This window comes from Diorhabda carinulata, chromosome 11, assembly GCF_026250575.1.
Source record: "Diorhabda carinulata isolate Delta chromosome 11, icDioCari1.1, whole genome shotgun sequence".
Classification (NCBI taxonomy): domain Eukaryota; kingdom Metazoa; phylum Arthropoda; class Insecta; order Coleoptera; family Chrysomelidae; genus Diorhabda; species Diorhabda carinulata.
The window spans coordinates 3471861-3491851 of NC_079470.1; the positions used below are offsets into that span (position 1 = coordinate 3471861).

The 19991-nt window shown below is 34.9% G+C and overlaps 1 long non-coding RNA gene across 1 annotated transcript in view; it reads right to left on the minus strand.

The window, feature by feature from the left end:
• Positions 1 to 19301, minus strand: part of LOC130899371 (uncharacterized) — a 46535-nt gene extending 27234 nt beyond the window's left edge. The window contains exon 1 of the long non-coding RNA XR_009060019.1: positions 19033 to 19301. This is a non-coding gene — a long non-coding RNA (uncharacterized LOC130899371). The remainder of the gene's footprint in view (positions 1 to 19032) is intronic.
• Between the last annotated feature and the right edge of the window lie 690 nt (positions 19302 to 19991).

Sequence of the window (19991 nt, forward strand, 5' to 3'; positions counted from 1 at the left end):
TGTCATCGTTATCGTTATTACCAATATTGATTCGTCAACATTCTTTTCTTGTTAACCGATATCTTGTCAAATATGGAGGCCAAGTTCGTAAACTGAATACCAAATTAAAAATTAAACCGTTTCACTAAATGGAATTTAATATATTTTAATTGAAAACCGTGTTGAATAACGTCAATAGAAATGTGTAGAAAGATACTTTTGACACAATTTATTGAAATTACTTCTCAATTATCATCAAATAAAAATGAATTTTTTTAAATATTTAAGTACAAAATCAACTAATTTAGTAAGGCAGTTGTGGATATACCGTTCAGAATCTATACCTTACTTGACCGACATAAGTTCTGGATATACCACATGTCCAGAGCTTTATTAGCGAATTTTGCTTATTCTCCTATCCAAATCTCCTATTTCTATCCAAATCTTTCTTTGCATTGCCTCGAAGAATGGTTGAGATCGTTGTCATAATGGAAGATAAATTTTCTACCGATCAGGCGCTTGCCAGACGTACCACATTTTCCTTAAACATTTTTCTTTAAAATCCCTTCAATTTTTACCAGGTCTTCAGTTTCCTTTCTTCCAAAGCATGCCCAAACCATCACCGCCGTGTTTTACAATCGGGATTACACATGGATCTTCTCAAATAAACAAAATTTTCAATCTTTGACTTAACACTCCATAAAATTGTCTCCCAACTTCTTCAAGCAGTTTCTTCACTGTTTCCCATCAAAGAAGACCAGCTTCTATCAATCCCCTTTTCACTGTACAAGTAGATCTCGAAATTGATTGATCTGAGCTGTAATCTGGAGGCCCGTGAGTCGTTTATCTTCAGTGGTAGTGATTTTTCGAGACCGTTCTAAACGTTATCCATCACCAAAGCTCCAGGTGGATGCTTTTTTTCACATTGTAGTCCACGATACATCGAGGTATTTTTAATTCGACGGAAATAGTACGGTTACCTAGACTTACGATTAATGTACGAGTTTCAAGCAGTGTCTTGGTTTCACCCATTGTAAAATTTACAAGTTTGAATATGCGAGAATATACGAACTTCACAAAACGATATTTTGGTCCAAAAAGTAAAAAATCACAGCACGTTTTTTTCCGTCTCACATGTTTCGCTGGGACTAAACTACAGTCATAAACATCTAAGAAATAAAAGCATGCGCTCGTTTGAAGTAATGGTGGTAGATTTGACGACGTGAATTGGTCCTAAGAGTTCAAAGAAAGAAAAAAATATGTAGGCAACTCCTACACCAAAATATTCCGGAGTTGCACTAGATTAGACTAGTGGAGGCTGGTTTGGAAGATTTATCAGGTAAAACAAATTTAAAAGTAGATTTCTGCAATATACGAGGTCTTAATACGAATATAAACGCTGTACCCCACATCTGTAGTCGAAGAGATCTCATATTCTGGATCTAGCATAAACAAACGGAACCCTTTAGCATCCAAGGTTCAAGCGAAACTTGAGCCTTCAGAATTTTAAAGCCACAACTAGGAGAACAACAAAATTCTTTTGTTCCCTATACAGACTTCCTAGTGATACCCGCTACAAGCACTTACTCTCAAACCTTGCCGATAAAATCGATTACCTGCAATCAAACCGTCCAAACGCATATATTGTTATCGCCGGTGACTTATCAATGAACCAACCAGGGTCCCAGATAGAGATGGTGACTTTGCTAGCCTCTTAGAAAAGTTTCTAATATCAGAACTTGATCTATAAAACGTGACCGTAAATGCACAAATCGAAACATCCAGATCACAAACAAATTACAGCAACGTGCGAACTGGAAATCCAAACTCAGGATCCACCTAGACCACATAAAGTTTAATATCATCGATCCGCCAAATGGAAACATCTAAAGAATTTCCTTGTTATGTTTCCTTGGAATGATGTTTGCGTCAAATCCAATGACTTTCAGTGTGTGCAAACGAGATTTCAGAGTCTTAGCAGTTATGGAAGCCTATATCCCTTACTCCTTCAAGGGCTTTGTCGACAACAATCCTTTTATAGAGCAATCAACACAAAAAAATGCTGATTATCGCAAATAGCGCTCAAATCCTTGTGCCGAAAATCGTATAAACTTCCCAAATAATTGCCGTTAACGTTAACCAGCAAATCTTGAGACATTTTGAGTTTGCTAACATCATCAGCGACCATCAATACGGCTTCCATAAACATTGATCAACCGAGTACCTTCTGGTTCATATCACTAACATATGGACAGGAGCTATAGAAAAGTATGAGGTATCCACTTGACATATCGAAGGCTTCGGCATGACAAGCTTCTAAATAAATTAAGATCGTCGCTTTTTCGTCTTCACTTATCGACTGGCTTAGTAGCTCTCTCAAAAGCGAATTCATCCAGGTCGCTATCGATGGGTACACCTTGGAAACGTTTGAGGTCAACGTTGGTGTTCCCCAAGAAGTCTACTCTCTGTCTCTTATACATCAACGATGTACTCGACAATACTACGAACCCGATCTATAGCTTCTCCGACGCTAGCACACTGGTGTCGTCGTTATACAAACTAGGCTACTAGCCAAATCCGTAGGCAGCAACAGATCACCACCATCAATACCTATCTTGAAAACATTGTCTAATGGGGTGGAAGCAATCTGATTGAGACTCTGGTCTGCTGGTACTGCAGATCAGGATTTTGGATGTTGATGTTGGAAGCAATATATCCTGGCATAGTCACCTATCCGATTTAGCCAAGGCAGCTTCACAACAACTTGGAGCGCTCTTTAAAACCAAAAAACTATATACCTCGAAACAGCTTCTAATCCTCTACAAGGCCCAGATTGATCCTCCTTTAAAATATTGTTCGCACATTTGGAGCTGGACTCTTAAACATACCCTGAAGATGCTCGACTCAATACAGAAGGGAGCAGTTCGACTTTTAGGTGATCCAAAGTTGACCAGAAACTAGGACAGCTTAGAGCTTAGAAGAAAGACTCTGTTTTACCGATACTACCATGGCTGTCTAGCATAATCACGCCTAGAGCAATTTTTGCAAGACGTACTCGACAGAGGTGGCTCATGGAGAAGTGTCTGTGGAATCAGCTACCAAGGTAAGTCTAAGCACTACAATTTACAGAAGTTCAAAATCAATATCCACAGGCGTCTTGTGCACATTTTTGACATTCGCGTGACGATATGAAAGAGAAATTTAACGAAGGGATTCTCAAAACACTTTTGATCGGTGTTGCATATAGAGTGAAACGCTAAAACCGAACGAATCGATTATGAATTCTAAACTTTTTGTATCAATTAATGTCTTGATGTGTTCATATAACTTTTCAATAACAACGCAAGTGATAAATGATTGTTAATCATAATACGCCAGTGAAAGTATTTATCAATAATGGGAGTAAATTGGATGAAATATGAATTCAAATTAACTACAAGTACACTTGTTAAGCACAAATTAATTATGTTATTTTTTAATGATATATGAATTATTTAGAAAGCGTTTTTATAAAAATGGTACCATAATAAATAGAGTATGGATTTCTTTATTATTCAATTACGTTCAATAAATCTAGTTTCCCGATATTGTAAGGATCTATATCCAGGTCCGGCTTACACACATTTATCGCTCGGTTCGGAGTCAAAAGTGTCGCACAGCTTTTCAAAATCTTTGCTGCTTTACTTTGTAGTAATATAAATTTAGTATTCGAGTTTTACAGAGGCACTTGATGCAAAAAATTCGGGAGTGAGATGACTTAGAAATAATGCTGCGACATGAAAAAAATTTCTCGCATGAACTCTCGTTTCTAAGTTATAGGCTTCGAAATCAGATCTTATATTTCGTAAATTATACTCGTACATTCGAACATTAATATTTTGTAATGGATGATCAAGTATTTATGTCCATGTTGTGTGTTTGACGGAATAAATAAATCTACATTACTATCTGAAGGTCAGAGGCGGCTCATGCCCAATCGTTAACCATCCGTAAATTCTACAGGGACAACCTGTACAATCAAAAGATATCAAAAATGAATTTTCCATTCGATTTCTTAACAAAAAGGTAATATTTTTTTATCTCGATAAAATTCATGGTTTAGGAGATATGTAGATTTTTAGATGGTTGTACATGTCAAGCAAACCGTTCGCCATAAAGAAACATTCTGAAGAAAATTATCATAAATTGTTATTATTTATTGAAAATATTTACAAAAGGTATTGAAACACAAACAATCATTTCTAATTGAACTGCATATTATCGAACATCGTGTTACTTAGATAAGGAAAAAATTGAAATGTATAAAAATTTAGTTGGTTAGCCTATAACATATTAAATAAAAACAAAAAAAACTAAAATAAATATTCGAAGTGGTCATCGAAGTATGCTGGTAGTACTATTCGATACTAACATAAAATACAGGGTGATTCACTTGAATAAAAAAACCGAGAAAATATTGTATTAGTATAATTGATTCATCCTGTATCAGATTCTATGAATATTAACGATATAAATAATTTTCTAGAATTTTACTATTATTTGGCGGCAACGCGTCTTCAAATTTGAAATTCTCTTACATTGTACAGAGTATTCAACTTGTTACTATTTTTATACAAAATTGGTTATAACTTCTTAAATACCTCGTAGAACATATCACAACTCTATATTATTGTAATAGGTAAGTCAAGTTGATTCCAAATAAGCAATAAAGACTAATGATGGCTATAATCCCTCAAATTTTCAAATTGAAATTTCAAAAGACAAAGAAGGCACTGAACTTTATCACACTAATCCATCACCTCCTATGTAAAAGTCGTCCAAGACCTAATGAAAGACGTTCTCAGAATATACGCCTAGTTTAGTAGCACGAGGTCCTCTATTTAGTTTAAATTATTTATTTTGTTACTTACTATAAACCGTGAATAGTGGCAAAAAAAGTTTCATAAAGATACTTAAAAAAAATAACGTTAAATATTTTGGGCCAAAACTAGCGAGGCATACTTTAGAACGATACCAAACAGGTATAATCTATTCTAGTTATTCACATATCTCGGATGATTAATAACATCTTCGCTTATGCGCTTCAATGAAGTGTGTCGCTTGCTCCTTAAAATCATAAAGGTCAAGGACTTCAGAATGGACGTTTCAAAATCTACCTCAGACCTCGGGGCTCTTCTCTACGTTTCATATCGTTAAAACTTTCTCATTGGAACCTGTTTATAGACTCAACATTGAATACAACAATATATATATATATATATATATATATATATATATATATATATATATATATATACTGCCCAACAATCGAAATGAATATTTAGTGCTTTTCTAAATTTTGCATTCAAAAATTTTTTTTAAAAGAATTGCCGTGGATACTTTTTTAATTTTTGTATGTTGTTATATCAATAGCTTCTAAAGCAAGCTACTGGAAAGGTAATTCCTAGTCAAACTGACAGAATGCACGTCATTTCATAGCAAGAAGACGCTCTACAAAAATATATCTAGAAGAATTGCGGTGGATACGTGTATGTACACAAATTTACAGCAAATGATTTTGAATAAGATTTTTTATGTTGTAACCTCTCTAATGAATAATTGTACAGATAAGCAGTGCTCTTACTGGCTGCACTACCATTATTGTTAGTGATAATGCATTTTATTTGTAAAAATTATGCCTTTACGATGATTAGAAATACGAGGATGTATTGATATCTAGTTAGCGTAGACCAACTATCATCAAGTACCTGTAATTAAAAGAGTTAAGAGGTAAGAAGATTTACGAAGATATGCTTAATACCCTTGGTGATCAATGTCCTTCGTTTACCACCGTGAAAAATTGGACTGCAAGCTTCAAAAGAGGTAAATTTTCCATTCAAGATGATGACCGACCAGTTTGTGTCAGTCCCCGAAAATATCGACGCAGTTCATGACATGATTTTATCAGACCGTCGAATTGGGTTAAAACGGATATCAGAGGCACTGAATATTTCATACGAACGCGTTCATCATATAGTTCACGTTAATTTGGACATGAGAAAAATTGCTGCAAAATGGATCCCCAAATGTTTGAATGTTGACCAAAAGCGTGCAAGGGTAGAAGCATCGCGTTCGATCTGTGCTCGATTTGAAAACGATGTGGAATTCTTAAACCGAATTGTTACTATGGATGAGACCTGGGAACAATTCTACGATCCAGAAACAACGCAACAATCGATGGAATGGCGACACTCTGGTTCTCCAAGACTTAAGAAGTTTCGTGTTCAAAAATCTGCTGGAAAAGTTCTTGCTTCTGTTTTTTGGGATTGCTATGGAGTACTCATGATTGATTTTTTGGATAAGGGTAGAACACTAACTGGAGATTACTATTGCCATGCAAAAAATTCGTGATTTAGGGTTTGAATTACTAGAACACCCCCCTTATTATTTGGCTACGTCCCACTACCATCTCTTTCCTCAACTGAAAAAAAGTTTAAAGGGTCGTAAATCTTCTTCCAACGAGGAGGTAATAAAAGCTGTGGAGGTCTGGTTTGCAGAGCAAGAAGAAAAATTTTTTTTTGAAAGGTCTAGAGACGGTTGCAGGTTCGCTGTAATAAATGTATTCAATTAAGAAGAGAATATGTTGAGTAATAAAATATTTTGACATTGAAATATTGTTTGGTTCTACAGTAGGCTAAGAATTTTTCAATATATCCTCGTACCTGTACTGGGACCTGCAAAATGTAAATAAAAGAATAGAGAAAACTGCGTTTCAGGTACATGTAAGACCAATGGACCTTCTAAAGATTGTATCTCCTAGAAGAAAAGAATACCTAAAAGTGTACGCTTCAAAACATATTAATATTTTCCATAGTATTCTTGGCAAAGACCTGGAGACTAGTTATGTCCAAGGTACAAAAAAATCTCTCTTTCCTTAAAATTCCAAGACTGATGAAATGACAATAATGAATTTTTTTTATAAATATTCATGAATTTCTGTTAACTATTAGGAAAGGTGTAAATGGCAAAAATTCCAAGACGTCAAAATAATGTCGAAAGTAATTTTATAGAATTTTAGGGCGGATACTTTAACTGAAATAAGTGGTAATTTATACCCTTCTAGAAATGTTAGGATTAAAATTAAACAATGGGTCTTCCTCCAATACAGATGTATACGTCTGTTGGCGAATAACGGCATTAAGACAATGATATGAAGAACATGTAATGGCCTCAGCCACCTTGGAGGCGGCTCAAGTTGTGTCTGGGAGGTATAAACTATAAGGTACTTAGTAGTTTCAATTAATGAAACATGATAGCGGTAGTTGTTCCATTTTTTCGTACAGGATATGAGAGATTTATTTTTATTAATGATAATACACCGTGCAAGAATTGAAAACGAACCTATATATGGAATTACAAGAATGGAATTGCATTGAGCACGTTTGGGCTGAAATTTCCAAGCAGTTAAACCGATTCCTACAGCCTTCCCAAGGCTTTACAACAACTGGCTAATGAGATGTTTACAAATTGGGGAGTAGTACCCCACGTTTTCAAAAATTTAGCATTTTAATTTTTTTTTACGTATATGAATTGAGTTCCGAAGACCATCCATAAAATGAGGTACTTAATATCTAAATATTGAATTCTGGTTAACCATTTTCTTACCTGGAGCACATTTTAAATACATATTACCAACTTATTAATCATAACACCCTCTCACGTTGGGATAGCTACCAACTTAAAGTAATTGGATGAAATTTTATGACCTTACCTAACCTAAGGCTGTAGATAAGAAAATGGACTACTACTGAAGGCCTTTACAGGTCCGCTTGACTGCGTGAGGCAACTAGTGTACAGCGATTGGTACTAAACTAAATATGCGTTTATTACTAAAAGCAAATTAGTTATAAAATAGGGGACTTTTATGATTGCATGAGGGATCCAAATCAAGGGATTCAGTAAATATCCCCCAAAATATCAGGTACTTGGCTAAGCAATTGAAATCTACGATTCTTTTAAATCACATTTTTGAATTTTTGTAAAATCATGTCTTCCGCTTTGCATGTGACTTTTTGAAAAGCTGCCTCAGATTCTTTTATCAGTTTTACATTTTGAGTTAATGGCAGAGAACTTCAAGTACAAAAGAGAGCTGTTAAGATATTTACTCGGACTAAACAGCAGGGCTAATGGGACAGAACAGACAGGAAAAGTCACTACAGCAAAAAGTATGGCCCAAGCGGGAATCACTTACTCTAGGACAGAAGAATGTTAAAAATGATCCTGTAGTGAGGCCCGACGATATACTTTTACCACTGTTACATATAAAGCTAAAGAGACAAAGAAAAAGATACTGGTACGCCCTCGTGAGAAGAATGGAAGAAAGTAGACTGCCACGCATCATATTTGAAGGGAAACCAATAGGGAAAAAAGAACCCGGACGACCACCTAAGAGATGAATGGACAGCTGGCAGTCCACCTTCCAGAAACTGATACAGAGGAACCTGTAAAACTAACAGATCATGAGATCTTACAAATGAATAAGAAGAAGACATATAAAGCTTGGCCAAAAACATTTTATAAAAGCTTTGCCTAAAGATGGCAGTGGATTCTTATACTTGGAAGAGAAATTTCCCAAACTCAGCGATGGAAAAATTAAGGAGGGAATAAAAATTAATAAAGGAAACAAACTTTCAAGGAAAGCTGAATGGTCCGGTAAAAGTTGCCTGGAAATGTTTTATGATTGTTTTCAAAATTTTCCTAGAAAACCATAAAGTGGGAAATTACAAAGACTTAATCATACGAAGCTTTGGGATGTAACATGTCTTTAAAAATACGTGCTGGAAGTGACGAGCAAGGTGAACGATTTCATCAGGACAGTCCGGGAAAACTAAAAGATTCGTTCAAATCACATGTTTTGGTTTCGGAATGGAAAAAAAGTGCGACAAGTGGTTCAAACACATGCAAAAGTGTATTGATCTCAATTTTTTAAAAACAATCAAGCCATATTCTAGGCTATTCTCAATGTAAGACTAATTTTCCCGAATCCGGGCAAAACCTGGACCGGGTGTTCGTCCGGACCGTGTATACCCTACGTAACGGTTTCACCTGTTTAGTTTCATATTATTACTGTCTTCATTATTCACTACGTTTCTCTAATTTATTCTTGCGAAATCAAAAAGGCGTGAAAATTTAAATACTTCTAACGAAACGTTTTGAAACGATAATTTTATTACTCAATTTCGTATAGTTGCAACGGTTCTTACGCTCGAATACTTTTATGTTTCAGAATAAGCGTTTCTTTGACATCTATTTCACCCTTAGAATAATAAAATTCTTAAAATAAATACACAGACTAGTTCCGAAAATTAGCTTTCGTTGTTGTCGATTTATCTCGAGCCCTAAATCTTGATTTTTAGGTGAATGAACGGTTCTAAATATAGAACTCTTTTGAAATAATATAAATTGATACCGGATGTCATCTAGATTAGTCTGTATATTAGATACAATTTTGAAAAATTATTCGATTGATTAGATATACTTACAAGGCTTCAGCGGCAGCCTTACCTATCCATTGCGACGCTACCGGCGGCAGGTCTTTATGAGGCCCTTTGTTCTTCGTAAGTAAGTCTGGGTGTTTTGATTTAGATATTTGTCATGCTTGACAAAAACTACTTAAGTTATACAAACAAATAAAATTAGAATTTTCTTATATTTTACACTGATAGATTTACGAAAATCGTCCCTGATAGTACTTGGTTTGACCTAGAGATGGCTGTAGTTGCTTGTAAAATATAGTATTAGAAAGTACACAATCTATATACATCATATGTTTCAAATTTGATATAATACTTTTATTTGAAAAACCTTACCCTAACAAATATAAAAACCGAACTAGATTCTACTCTGGTCGATACTGTTCCTACGTTTTCAAAAGTGAAATATTGGGTGGCAGAGTTTAAACGAAACCGATAACCTGCAAGGACCAGCATCGCAGTGGTCGACCAAATGAGATGACGAGTCCAGAATGATTGAAGAAAATCCACAAATCGGTTCTGGATGATCGTCGACTGAATGTGGACATTTCAAAAAGTACGGAACATCGTATATTAGTTGAAAATTCAGACATGTAAAGCTGTGCGCAAGATGGATGCTGCGTTTGCTCGCAATGGAACAAAAACAGCATTCTGAAGATATTCCCTTCAAGTGTTTGGCAAAGAATCAAAATAATAGACTGAAAAAGAAGAACTGGCTCCAAAGAAGGAAAAAGACCGTTCCATCTGCAGGTAAGTTCATGGCGAAGGTTTTTTGGGTTGCAGAGGATGCAGGATGCACGATAAAGATCTAGAGGGTTACAACACCATTAAGAAGCATCTTTGGTAGACTTTTATAAAGGGACAGGATCTCGTGAAATTACGGCTGTGGAATAAGGATGTAAGGATGAAAAATCCGTACATCTTTAGCCAGTTTAGCAAATAAAGTTGGCATTGACACAGAATGTTATTTATTGTTTCTAGTAATTTGGTAGATGTCAAATGTCCCAAGTATAAACATTACGTTTCTTTTATAAGTTTAGGTAGTTTCAAAGAAAATCTATAATAAAACGAACGACGTAGAATATTTGTTTTTCGAACAAAATCAAGATCTGAATCGTTTACGATTAATCACTTTATAAGAATGGGAATAGCCAGACAAACAATTTAAGATGTCTTTCGGTGTGTTAAAACAAGTATTTCGATTGAAACAAAGTCAGAATAAAGCATAAAAGCAAAAATATGTCAAAAAAGAAGCTTTGGTTTAAGCGGCTCATGGAAAACTGGAAGTCAGTTTTCGAAAATTGGACATAAATTTCAAACTCGATAAGAAATGTGTAAGCAACGTTCTGAAGGAACAAAATGTAGTTCAAAAATAAAGAAAATCGGCAACCAAATATTCTGAGAAGCAAAAAATGGAACAAAAATCAAAACTTAGAAGTCTCAGTGACGAGTTTTCGCCTGCTAAAAATTTGGAAATCGTTAATGACGACGTATAAATTTTTACTTTTGATGAGGAATGAAACGACGAATAATTATTGTCAGAAAGGCAAGGAAGTAAATTTAGGAGTGCATTTCAAAATGCACAAAAAGTTCAACTCGAAAGTATTATGTTATCTTGTGTAACGTGGGCATTCTTCAGTATTTATTTGACCTGGAAATTCTGTAGTCTATAGAGAACCAGGTAGACAGGAACGACTCAATTTTACCAGAAATGGTGTTCCCTATTCTGGCGGATCTTTGATGTTTTGGGGGGGGGGACATAATGTACGGTCGCCGTACACCACTTTTTGACATTGAGCAAACAATACCAGGTACTATATTCGCTTAAAACATTATGAATACCGATAGTTCAGCTCTTACGCAATGAATATAGAGCATAGTTCAGATATCAAGATGATAGTGCCAGAGCACATAGCACGGTAATGATACAGAACATCCTAGAGGAAGAAGATATCCAAAGAATGAATTGGCCAGCACGTTCACCAGACATTAATCCCATTGAAAATGTGTGGAATTATATTGACAGAGCAATATCCAATCGAGAAAACCCTTCAAGACCTGACTGCTACCGTTCAAGAAGAGTTGGACGATATGGCTGACCATGTTATCGATAACTTGATCGCGGGATGCTGAGACGCGTTGGACAATTTATTGCACGAACTACCAGTCGGAATTTTTCTTAATTTAACGAAAAATTTGAGATTGATACGTGTTTTGAGACGTGCATAGACAAGATATCTGGATACCCAACGCACTACTCGTTTTTTACCCCATCCGTCTAAGGCGCCCTCTAGGCGCGCAGTCTCGTTATTTAATAGCCAGACCTCGTAAAATCAAAACAAACACTTTGTACGGATTTTTGTCCCCACACCCTCATATTCAATCCAATATAAAAGAAAAAAAACTATCGATAAATCTTATTTTATTTCATTTTAATAAATGTATTGACTTATATTATTTTAATTAATATTTCAATATAGTTACTCAATAATAGTAGACTACCTTCAGTTCCATATTGCAAGTAATCAATTAATTAGGAATAATATTAATTTCTTCCATAAAAATAATAGTTATCCGCCGCGCCGCACCTCTTAGTATTAGATACATACATTCTCTTTTTGCATTCTACCTGTTTTCAACATTAATGTGCATAAAAAAAGTTTTGTAAGACTTACTAGGCCAGGTAGTTTTATTTGATATTTATACATAATTGGGTACCGTTTACATCATGTTTTGTGGGTGAACAGGTGTCAGCTACTTTTTATTGAAACAATAAGACAATAAAGTAAATATAATAGGTATAATCTAGTAGCTTACAAGTAGGGGTTGCAATCCCGCGGGATTTTCGCTGGATTGACTTCGTAACAGCGGGATCCTGCGGGATCCGGCGTAGTTTATAGCTTTTTTATGAAATTCAAAATAATAGAAAAAATATTTATTAATCCCTAACACGTACCACTTTTCAATAGCTTAATTATCCCTGTTTACATTAGCAGGTAGGTAATTTTATAAAGGGGCGGTTAATATCGGTAAATTTTTATGACCCAAAAAAATATCTGAATTGTATTATTCAGAACAATAAACATAAAAATTTGTATTCTGTTGAGTTTCATAGAAAGTGGTTCTCTGTCCATAGTGCAAAAAGTGATTATAAAAACGAAAATATCGAGTCAAACGTGCTGCAATTGCAAAACTTCTCTTTACAAATTTTGTTATATTTGTGGAGAATTTATGGTGAAATCGCAAGCCTTTTTCCGAAAATGTGATGAAAAAAGCTTATTGCAAATATTTTGGAACTTTAATTGGAGACCAAAACAAGCAGTGGGCTCCCCACGTGTGCTGTATTAGTTGTTGCGTGTGCAGTGGATGAATGGGAAGTTGCATTTTGCAATTCGGCGGGGACCTACTAACCATTTTGACGACTGCTATTTTTGTCTAACAAAGACTGAAGGTTATTCTAAAAAAGGAAAGCACAAGATCGAGTATCCAAATTTGCCGTTTGCTATACGACCTGTTCTCCATAACGAAGACTTACCAGTACCGATTGCGCCTTTAGATCCGCAAAATATTGTTTTAGAAGATACTGGAGACAACGTATCATCAGGAAGCTCCGAAGAACAATGCATCAACCCTATTTTTACTCCATGTACCAATTCCGAGCAACATTTGATTGTTCAAAGTGAGTTGAATGATTTAGCACGTATGTTGGGGTTATCAAGGCAACAGTCTGAACTTCTTGCTTCCCGTCTTAAGGAATGGAATTTGTTAGCCAAAGAGACAAAAATTACGACCTTTAGTAAAAGAAATGCTACATTTTCTGCATTCCACGGTATGGGAAATTCGTTGTGTGCATGTACGCATATTAATAGTTTAATGAAGGAACTTGATATTGAGCATAATCCTAGTGTGTGGTGCCTATTTATTGGCTCGTCTAAATACAAATTAAAAGTAGTGTTATTACACAATGGAAATTTAAAACCGTCTATACCAGTTGCCCATTCTGTGAAGATGAAAGAAATTAACTACAAGTACAAATGGCAGATATGTGGGGACCTGAAGGTGATTGGAATTTTAATGGAACTTCAGGGAGGGTTTACGAAACATCGATGTTTTCTTTGTCTATAGGACAGTCGGGCAGTAGATCATGTAAAAAAAAATTGGTAAGCAAGAAGTGAGTTATACCCCTTGTAGATCCCAAAAATGTCCTTCTGTCCCACTTTCACATTAAATTTGGATTGATGAAAAACTTTGTAAAGGCTATGGATAAAGAGGGTGATGGATTCGAATACCTTAGAGGGGTCTTTCCCCAGAATTTTGCAAAAAAGCTCACAAGACAAGAACTTAGAGCATGGAAGGCATTTGTTAGTGTAGTGAGGAGATTTTTGAGCAACAATATGGATCCAAACTACCAACAGTTGGTTGATGAACTTCTAGACGACTACAAAACTCTTGGTGCTCGAACCACATTGAAAATTCATTTCCTCTATTCCCATCTGACGTTTTCCCGACAATTTAGGAGCTGTAAGTGACCACCAAAATATTAGAACATGGAAATTTGGTATCAAGGACGACGGGATTCGGCCATGATGGGTGATTACTGTTGGTTTTTAAAAAGAGAAAGTGCAGCCCCTCATAAAAGGAAAAAAGTTGAGCTAATTGATATTTAAAGTGATTTTTTTGTTTTTAATAGATGTGAACTATAAATATTGTCAATATATAAGGATTTAAAAAACACATATGCTATTCATTCTTGTGTTACTACAAAATTTTTTTTGTCGACCAGTGTAATTATTGGGTGGTCACTAAACAATATCAATATTCGGTAGAACCTTTTGTACTATACTAGTTAACTAAAAATATCAATTCTAATCTTTATCTGAAGTAATAGGTAATACAGGGTGTCTCAAAACGAAGTAACTATTTCTAGAGTGAGTGAGAAGCAAACAAAACACGGGAGAGGGGCGGCGCGGGGGTCATTTACTAGCACCTTCCTTAAATTTTTAGTTGCCATCATGCCCTACACGGGAGAACAAAGCTCGTTTTGGGTGAGCGCATATTTCGAGAACAATCGATCACGAGTTCGACGGTTCTATCGGTTACATTATTGACTGCGCAACATTGCGCAAGCTCCGAGCAATGCAACAATTTTAGCTGGGATCCAGACGTTCAATACTACTGGAAACACTATTGATGAAAATCATCACTGCCGCTCAAGGACAGCAAGAACGCCTGGAAACATTCAGTCGGTAGCAGATTCTGTAAGCTGACAGCCTCTGGTCAGCGTGAGTTTCAACTGGGATTATCAAGAGCGACAATTCTCCGCATAATGCGATATGATTTGTACCTAAAAGCCTATTAAATTCAGATTGTGCAAGCTCGACATGAATATGATTACGTTATAAGATTGACTTTTGCGAATGCAATGTTATAGAGATTTAACAATTTCAACAACATGTTATTCACTGATGAGGCACTTTTTCATTTGGATGGATATGTAAATCGTCAAAATTGTCGTTTTTGGAAAGAAAAGAATCCACTGACCTTACATAAACGCCCGTTGCATAGACCAATAGTCACCCTGTGGATCGCTACGTCGGCGAACTGCTTTATTGGGTCCTACTTTTATGAAGATAACAGAGGATATGCAGTAACTGTAACTTCTACATCCTACGTCGCATTTTTATCGGGCCTCAACTGCAACAATTTGAGCATTATAAGCGGCTGACTTGGTTCCAGCAGGATATGGCCACATCGCACGCCACTAACAACCCTTTAGCTGCATTGCGCGAGTTGTTCCCAGAAACGAAGATGTGATATTGAATGGTCACCTCGGAGCCCTGACTTGACCCCACCTGATTTTTTCTTGTGAGGTTATCTTAAGAACGTGATCTACGAGAATAATCCACGAAATTTGACAGATTTAAGAACAATATTGAAGAAAAGATGAGAAGTATTCTCCAAAAAGTTTTTGAAATGTACGCAAACGGTTTGAGGAGTGCCGTCAACGTGACGATAGTCATTTAAACAATGTCCAGTTTTCCAACTGAAGTAGTTGGGTCGTTATGAGACAACCTGTAGTTATAAACAGTCTTTTATATTCACAAAAAAGTATCATATGGATTTAGTCTACCAATTTTTCTTCTAATATGAAATAATCAAATAATCCGTCACTTCCCTTTTTGAAAAACAAAGGGCATCAAAGGTTTTACCTTCAACCTACTTCTTATAGAACTACATATGTAGCCAGTATCCGAAAAGGCTCTTTATGCATCTAAACTCGTTGGCTTGATGGTTAATAAATAGTCATGCAATCGGTTTCAAATCCTGCCATTTTTTTCTTTACTATTTTATCAATGTTTTTCTCTTTTGTAGTTTCTGTCTGTTTAGTGTAATCTTCTTGGTCTTGTTTTAGCTGCATTTCTAATTCCTCTTGTAAAGTTAAATCATTTTCCAGATATTGTTGGCTATTATCTGTATCTGCATCTACGTCTTCGTCATCTACAAGTTCCATGTTCTCATCGTCGTCTTTAATGAGGCTGAATAAAATGTCATTCATTTTTTGCCGTAACTTATTCTTTTTTTAGCATTTAGTAGGAATGGACGTTTTCACGTCTTCTTCTTTGCGTATTTCTTTCACTCTTTCAAGTAGCGCCACGGAAAGTTCTTTACTTATTATTATATCTCGCTTTTCGAACTTCTCCAAAATAAATCGAAATGTTGTGTATGCAGTTAATAGGATAGACTCTCTTCTGCATAGTATTTCAACACCCAATTCAAAGGGCTGTAGGTTATGGTCGACAACATTTTTGATTTTGTGCCATGCTTCATCCGAAAATTTTATCTCAGATGCTATGTTCCAGCTCGTAAAACGCATTCCTGAATAGCTTAAAGGCGGCAATTTGAATAAATTTCCACCGATGCTTTTCGCAGTTTTGATCCGCAACATACTACGGGATCCCGCAGGGCCTAAACTGTACCCCACTTTGCTGGATTGCAATCCCTACTTACAAGAATCAGGAGAAATTGATGGACAAATGAAACAATTTTGGAAAATATCGTAGAAAATTGTCACTTGAAGTCAAATGAGATTTTTAAGATAAAAAGAAAAGATGAATAAAGAAAGAAAGAAGTCCAAAGACTCGATAATTGGAAAAGTACAGCTAAACTGGTTGTCTATAGAATAGACGATGAAACTGTTTGAAGTTAGAGTTCCCAACAACAAGAAGAAGGAAAAATGGTGAACATGATGAAGACTGGAGTAAGCCTAAAAGTTCAAGTAAAAAGCAAAATCTGATAATTCAGGATTTATTACGATACACGAGATCAAGATGACGATATTGGAGAGACCACGTTGACCAAATGATGGAAGATCGATGGGCTTAATGAGCAGAAGATGAAAAACCTCCGACCTCACAACAGATGGTACGAAAGCTGGACTCTACTTCTTTTGAGGCTGAATAGTAGAAGAAACAAGGGTCAAGTCTTAAGAAAAAAAGAAGAAGAAGAAGAGAAGTTCAAAAATTCAACTTGACTATGAAAAGTACCCATTCGAATTTTAAAATGGGAAATATGAACTTGTGATATATAATTAGAAAAATCTCTATACTGTATCGTCAGGAACTGCTTAGAGATCATATAGCAAAAGTTGTGATAAGATGACTAAATGCATCTGATCTAATGATAAAAAGTCTCAAAAATACACGCGACTTGGATCCTATCCAGCACAGATGGGTTATAATGAAGTTTATCATTTTTAAAGTAAACGTACTCAGAACGTGTTGGCATACGAGTGCTATTTGAGTTGTTTACAGATACTTGAAGCATTCATCTTGGTCAAAAAATGGAATCAAATAGCGAACGTTTTCGTACGATGCCTTTCGAGGTGGATTAAACCAACAGCAGAGTGCCGAACAACTCGCTTCGAGTTGTAATGAAGTGGTAATGAAGCACCACCAACATGTTTCGCTGAAAGGTCGTCCAAAATCGGCTGTTGAGCCAGAAAACATGAATGCTTTGCGTAAACTGATATTGAAAGAAAGTAATGTATATCACCGTGAGATTGAGGCACATTTGACCATTAGTTCCATTCCCATACATTCAATAAAAAACTAAACAATAATCGAATGGGATGACTCAATCTTCGCACACAAAGTACTTCGAAGCAAATGGTCGCCTATTTTTTCGGATTAACTAGACATCTCGCCACCGATCCACTACAGCAACGTAGAACGGTTCCATCCTAAATGGTACATTAGAATTTTTTGCCAGAAATATTCGAAAAAATGGGGGAGATCAATCGCAAAAGATTAATCATTCTCCACTATAAATCAGTTAAAAAAAAAACGATTTTGAACAGTCAAAATATCGTATTGATGGGTCATCCGCCGTTCAGTCCTTGTTTGGAACCCAATGATTTCTTTTTATTCTCGCAGATCAACGTTTTTGTACACCTAAACAAGCGGTTGATGCCTTTGAATAGAATGTTGTGAGGTACCTCAATCGGAATGGGAAAAATGCTTCTACAATTGATTCAAACGTACGCAGAATATTTTCATCCAATGATAAATATTTGTTTTTCTTTATCTCAAAATTTAAGTAGCAACCCTCGTAATACAAGTTAGTATTTCTTCAACAGCCACAACTAAGTTGTTCATTGTTTTTCAAGAACAAAGCAATCAATATTGATTGATTAAGGCTATTCCACGTCGTAAACAGGCTTTATAAGTTACGGTTTTCCACAATGTTTTTTTAGAAAATATTTTTTTTGGTCTTTTTTTGTTCATTTTGTGTCCTTTAGTAAATAAATATTATAAATTAAAAGTGAATTTTTATCGGTGACAAGGGATTGCTTAAAGTTCAGTAAAACACTTTTATGGGACATTATATACTTTTCAAATTAACAAAAGGATAAATAAAAATTTTTTCATATGTGTACGTTTTATTGCAATTCTATTCATACATAAAACATGTGTACATTTTTTTTTAAATTTCTCTTCATAAAATGTCAAATAAACAACTAGCCTTGTTTTCTCGACCTTAAAATCACGTTTACACACTTTTAATGTCGTAATATTAAATCAGGGAATTTTATTTGTTATATTTCTATTATAAACATTTCGTTGTATTCTGACACGACTGAAATGTTATTGTTTATACCTTGACCATTCCCAATCGGTGAAAACCAAGTGACACACATCATTTTTAAGGTTAACACAACAAGACATATTTTCATATCATGAAAATAGTTCTTACTATCGAAAAATTTTCAATTTCCAATCTTAAATGTTGGTAACATTTGAATTTACATGTTTAAATTGTATTAAAAATTAGACTTTTAAATTGTTTGGCATTTAAAAATTGAAAATATTTATTGTCCATTGTACGATGTTGTAAAAATCTACGATAAACTATCTTGATAAACAAACAATAGCCTAAATACATAAATAATTTCAACATAAGTTTTCGATAATATATGCGTTTTTAAAAATTTAAAAAGTACTGGAACTTACAAAGAAAATAATATGAACAAAAACAAACTTACCCTTCTGTTAACTGCTAATTCCTACAAAGTACTCAGTAAGTTCACTAAACTATAAGTAATTATGAATAACGTATAACACTAAACACTTAAACGAAATCAAAACTTTTTGAAACACCGAAAAAAATGTTAGTAAAAGATAAAAAGCCACCGACAGATAAGTGTTTCTGTGTCCACTAACAAACACAACTTTAATAATACAAAATACGAAGAGTAGATTGGAAGAGAAATACGAGATTCCTCTTAAACTCCCACCACTTTCCACAGAACGCCGTTCACTGAATAGGATTGCATAGGTATGCACTTTATTTTAACACTAGGTCAAGAAACAAAAAGTGCAATAATAATTTCATATAGTTATAAATATTTTCTTGCAACTATAATAATATTTATTATTCGTGACTGTGTTCTATCAGTTTAAAATTATGATTTGCATGTGATTACAATATGGGCAACTATAACTATTACTTCTATTTGTGACTTAACTATATATGCAACACGTTTTACACATATCCTTGAAATAATTAACGGTTTTAAATATATCACAAACAATTAAAAAAACACATTGGACACATAATAAAAGTTAGTATCTTTTATACACGATATTTTCTACATAATAGATAGTCTAAATACTTGGTGACAAGAAACATTTATTTGTTATTGGTAATATGTTTCTAATAATATTTTTAAAAATATATGCGTTTCAGCTAGGCAAACGCATTGAAGCACGTTGAATTTTGGAAAATGATTCTAAACTGAATGTATTGGTTTATGCACAGTTTTATACGCTTCGTCATCGTTTAAACAGATATTGCTATTGTCACAATCATTTTTATTATCAATAAATCGAACCAATTTTTTTATAATAGATGAATATGTCGAGTGAAAATATTAGTCTCAAAGAGTTTTTCTTGTTAATGGAACGGGAATTTTATTCTAGGGAATACCGTGCGTTAAATGGA